We start from the raw sequence: 6000 nt of genomic DNA, 5'->3' as shown, positions 1-6000 counted from the left end.
GCCTTTGATAAGCTAAAAAATGCTGCTTATTTTTAAGTCCACCATCAATTAAAAAAATATGTACCTTGCTTCCGCAAAAATATGGCCTACCTCAAAAATAATTAAGAGTATAAACTATTTGGCAATAAAAGGTCATAGGGCCACCATATTTATACCAATATGCAAAATCAATTTATTACAATAAGATTAAATACAAAGCACAATCCCCTAGATAATTCCCTCAAATAATCACAAAAACCCTCCCCACATTTAAAAAGCAAAACATGCGGATCCTAAATCATGCATGAGTGGTCCAATGCCTATAGTTGGGTATAAATCAATCATTGGTTTAAGCCTGAAAGGCTATATGTTCACCTCACATTCACCCGCGTATACATCCACCTTCCAAACTGCCACAATGTCCCAATTGTATAGTGGGGGCCCCCCCTCTCCTCTCTCCCCTTGCCCGTTATGAGCAGTGGAGAGTTTAGCTTCCAACTTTCAAATCACAAGTTCCAGTATAAGGAATCAGAATTTCCGGATATCTTGTCACATCACAGCCTTGGGTATAATGCATTTGAAAAATGGATGGGTCTCACCCGTACAATGGTTCCTTATATATCCATCCAGTACCGCTTATTCCTCACGGAGGATCCAATGCTTTGAGGCCATGCGCATGGTAACTCCAATGTCCCCGCAAATTGCCGGTATAGATTACTCCATTGCGTGTGAACTCAACACGCGAACCACGCCAGCCAATGTGTGCATATTGGGCAAATTCTCAAAAATTCTCAAATGTTCAAAATGCAAACTGTGTCCCTATGTTGAACGCACTAATGTCTTTCATAGCAGTGATGGAAAAAACGAGCTTACAATCAGGTCCTTCATAAACTGTGACACCACTAAAGTGATATATTCAATTCAATGCCCATGTAAACTCATGTACGTGGGCAAGACAAAAAGAAGTTTAAAGGAGCGGATATTAGAACATTTTGGAAAAATTACAGGAGGAAAAGCCACAGGGATAATATATGACCATTATAGGGAATATCATGACAACTCTTTGAGGGGAACAGTGGTGAAGGGACTATATAATCTAAAGATCTCTGGGAGGAGGGGGGACTTTGATGAGGTTCTCTATTGCAAGGAAGCAATGTGGATCTTTAAGTTAGGTACAGTGACCCCCCTAGGTCTAAATGCGGAATTGGATCTTTCTCCGTTTCTGAGACATAATAGATACAGATAGTATTGGAATCAATCTTAGGCAAATTCACTGTATGTTATGTATAAAATATATACTGCAGGGGTAGTGCATGCAGTGTGAATGGTGCCGCAGTGATTGATGTACTATGCCACGGATAGATACGGACTTCCGCTTTGTTCTACTGTCCCTTTTGAGAATTTGCCCAATATGCACACATTGATTTTTGCATAAATCTTTATGTGTGCGGATCTGCCCTGAATGGTCAAAATATATATCTACCTCTATAATGGCAGTGACATCCTGAGGGAACTTTTCCTGGAAGCTATATTTACAATAATAAGAACTGATATGTTTATATCCATGGCCCAGTGCAGCCTCCGTATGAACTAACAAGTAAAGCCTATTGGTTGTTATGGTTACACAATAGGAGGAGCTATGGGACTGTTTTTAAGCGAATGCAAAGGCCGCATAGGCCACACCCTGATGAAACGCCCAATGTGGGCGTGAAACGCGTCGGTGGGCGGAGTTCCGTCTGGCTGAGTGGTTGCGTGCCAGTGACGTCACCTCCAGCGGCCGCATCAACCTTGTATCCAGTACCAGCGTGGCTGGCGTGGTTCGCGTGTTGAGTTCACACGCAATGGAGTAATCTATACCGGCAATTTGCGGGGACATTGGAGTTACCATGCGCATGGCCTCAAAGCATTGGATCCTCCGTGAGGAATAAGCGGTACTGGATGGATATATAAGGAACCATTGTACGGGTGAGACCCATCCATTTTTCAAATGCATTATACCCAAGGCTGTGATGTGACAAGATATCCGGAAATTCTGATTCCTTATACTGGAACTTGTAATTTGAAAGTTGGAAGCTAAACTCTCCACTGCTAATAACGGGCAAGGGGAGAGAGGAGAGGGGGGGCCCCCACTATACAATTGGGACATTGTGGCAGTTTGGAAGGTGGATGTATGCGCGGGTGAATGTGAGGTGAACATATAGCCTTTCAGGCTTAAACCAATGATTGATTTATACCCAACTATAGGCATTGGACCACTCATGCATGATTTAGGATCCGCATGTTTTGCTTTTTAAATGTGGGGAGGGTTTTTGTGATTATTTGAGGGAATTATCTAGGGGATTGTGCTTTGTATTTAATCTTATTGTAATAAATTGATTTTGCATATTGGTATAAATATGGTGGCCCTATGACCTTTTATTGCCAAATAGTTTATACTCTTAGATATTTGGGTTGGCCCCACCCTATATTATGCAGGGATATTAACCAATACACAAAGCACCATCACTTTCCTATTTAACTCAAAAATAATTAGCATGATTTTTGGAGGGCATTTTTGAGCGGAGCAGTGCTTTTCGGCGCTGCTAGATTTGGGCGCAGCCGGCGCCTCCATAGACAATAAAGGGAATGGCAACTGAGCAGCGCTCAGTGAGTAACGTCGGCGCCGTCAGAAGACAGAGCTGAAGTTACTTATAAAACACAATAATTCGACCTCCAGCAATAGCCAGAAGCCGAATTATCATTCCCCCACTATCCATGGCGGCCTGGAGGGGGAATAGTAATTAATACGGCCGGGACTTGTGCAGAAGCAGAATCAGCTATATACTGGCTGTATCCCACGCCCAAGTCTGCCGGCGCCAATTTCAAATGTATGCATTTTTGAGGATGGTCAAATTATAAGCCCTACTCCAATAGTAAGCCCTAGTTACAATTCATAAAAAAATGTTCTGAAAATAAGCCCTATTGCATCCTTTGAAGCAAAAATAAATAGAAGATCCTGACTTATTTTCAGGGAAATACAGTAAAGTCTGCACAAGTTTTTTTTATTATTATTTTGTAGTTTCACGCACAAAAATAACTTTTTTTTATGTTAATCTGCAGCTAGTTATAAAAGATTATTTCCTCACAAACATAACAGTTCAAAGATTCCCCTGGATTGTCCTCTCTCTGCTTGTGTAACTGACTTTATGGTTTTCTCAGAAGATTGCATAAAACAGGCTTGGCCCTTTTGTAAGCTCCCCAACAAAACCCACGTGACAACAGGAATCTGGCAACACTTCTAACCTTTTCACACTCACAGGCTTCTAGCAGCGTACTGGCTAAATACTTCCTGCAAGCGTTTAAAAAAAGTATTTTGCATCTTTCGTTGTTTCTACCCTAGAGGTAACCTGTTGCTTCCATGGTCACTTAAAATGATGGGAAAAATCTGGATTGGAACAAGGCTCTCATGTAAACGGTGGTAAATGATTGTGCTAGCGCTGCCCATTCATTTGAATGGGCAACGCTTTTAGGCTAGGCTTCCACTTGTGCGTTTTGTGTCAGTTTTTCTGCTCAGAAAATTCGCATAGATTTTAAAACTAATGTTAGTCAATGCAGCTGTTTCCACTCTATGCGAATTTTCGTTAGTGTTCGTACGCGTGAAAAAAATCTGAGGTCCTGTATAATTTTTTAGGACATCGCGTACGATTCGCGTACAATGCTTTTGTATAGGCAATGCGAATTTTCGCGTTACTTGCCCGAAAATTCGCATTAGATCCATGGTTACAGGGAGTTGTCAGCAGTCATGACTAAGCTGTTACTAGGCAGATTATGCATATGCAACTAATGCGAATTTTCGCGTATGAAAATTCGCATAAAAACGCGTACAAATTTACATGCGAATTTTCACCAATCAGAAAAATCTTATACGATTTTTTGCAGGCGAAAACGTAACGCTACAGTGGAAATGTACCCTAATACTGAGTGCCACGGCTTGTGGTAAACATAGTGCAAGTGCCCATGTGAAACCAACCCTTAATCTCCGCCTCTGGTCCAAATGCTATGCTAGACTTGTGTACATTCAGAGGTAGTTGATCTGTGTCTGTTAAGAGGCTCCAGCAGGGGCGTAGCAATAGGGGGTGCAGAGGTTGCGACCGCATCGGGGCCCTTAAGCCCAAGGGACCCTCCCTCAACTGCAGAATTAGCTCTCTATTGGTCCTGTGCTCATAATAATCAGTTCTACAGATACTTTGAATAGTGGTAATCATTAACAAACTGTTCCCCATCCCCTTCTTGTACCTCTGACACTGTAGTTGCCATTGGCAGGTTTTGGTGCGCCATATCAATTATGTATGGAGTGCATGGCATGGGGGGGCCCCAATGTAAAACTTGCATCGGGGCCCAGAGCTCCTTAGCTACGCCCCTGGCTCCATAATTAATATATACTAGTAAAAAGGCCTGCCCAATAAAAACCGGGCGCTAGGCCACGGCCGCTAAACCCCAGCAACGCGCGTACAGACACGTTCCGATCACCATCCCCCACCACTGTCCGAAGTATATGCTCACAGGGAGATGTTGCTTGCTTGGCAGTTGGAAAAAGCTGTCATTTCCCACAATGCAATGAGGTTCTCAGACAGCAAACTGTCAGGTCTGGAAGCAGGGACTAGAGTTGGGCGAACAGTTCGGCTGTGTTAGCCGAACTGCAGCCGAACTGTTCGGCTGCCCAACCTGTCATTTTGCTGTGGCTCTTACTACTTCCGGGTCGCAATGACCCGGAGTAGTACGTCTGCGCTGGCCCGGCGGAGCGCGTCCTAGATCGCGCTCCCGTTGCCGGGCACTCTCTGTGCATGTGTGTGACGTCATGAGTGACATCACACACATGCGCAGAGAGTGCCCGGCAACGGGAGCGCGATCTAGGACGCGCTCCGCCGGGCCAGCGCAGACGTACTACTCCGGGTCATTGCGACCCGGAAGTAGTAAGAGCCACAGCAAAATGACAGGTTGGGCAGCCGAACAGTTCGGCTGCAGTTCGGCTAACACAGCCGAACTGTTCGCCCAACTCTAGCAGGGACACACACACACAGGGACAGGATGCAGAGACACTGGGGTTTTATTATATAGGATCCCATAACCCACTTAAAGGGAACCTAAACTGAGGATATCGATTTTTTCTTTTAAAAGAATACCAGTTGCCTGGCTCTCCTGCTGATCCTGTATCTGTAATACTTTTTAGCCACAGCCCCTGAAGAAGAATGCAGATCAGGTGCTCTGACTGAAGTCAGACTGGATTAGCTGCATCCTCCTCCTTTTTGTGTCCTACCTGATCATGCATGCACCTCCATTACTGTGCACCCATGCTATGCACTTGAGTGAACCTAACTAGCCTAATCTCCATGCTCCCCTCCAGTGACTGACTAAGCATTACCTTGTACTCATACTGTGCTGCGTGATCTGGTTTTTCTTGTATTCCTGTATTGTCACCCCTAAATATCGTCTGTAACCTAAACTAATGTCCAGCGCTGCATAATATGTTGGCGCTTTATAAATACAATAAATAAATAAAACCTTATTTCAGGTGTGTGATTCTGCCACTGCAGCAAAAGAGATCAGCAGGACTGCCAGGCAACTGGTATTGTTTAAAAGGAAACATCCATATCCCTCTCAGTTTAGGTTTCTTTTAAAGTGAACCAGAGACGAAGCACCCTCATGTATTTACTATATACATCAGTGGGAACATTAGAGAAAACACCTACCCTGCTCTCTGTTTCATCCTTCGCTGCTCAGCCTGCTTGTTAACAGCCATGATAAAATCCCCGACTGAGCATTCAGTCTGGCTTTGCTCAGGAATCATTACAGCGGAGTCTGTCTTCTGTGCCGTCTTTTCAAGCCCAAGCCTGCCCCCTTGTGGCTCTGGTCAGGAATCATCATAGCAAACCCAGACTGAATTCCCAGTCAGGGATTTTATCAGGGCTGATAAGAAGCAGGCTGAGCAGTGAAGCATGAAACAGAGCAGGGTAGGTGTTTTCTCTAATGTTCCCACTGATA

Source organism: Hyperolius riggenbachi, chromosome 3 (assembly GCF_040937935.1).
Source record: "Hyperolius riggenbachi isolate aHypRig1 chromosome 3, aHypRig1.pri, whole genome shotgun sequence".
Classification (NCBI taxonomy): domain Eukaryota; kingdom Metazoa; phylum Chordata; class Amphibia; order Anura; family Hyperoliidae; genus Hyperolius; species Hyperolius riggenbachi.
Note: the sequence above shows the minus strand (reverse complement) of the source record.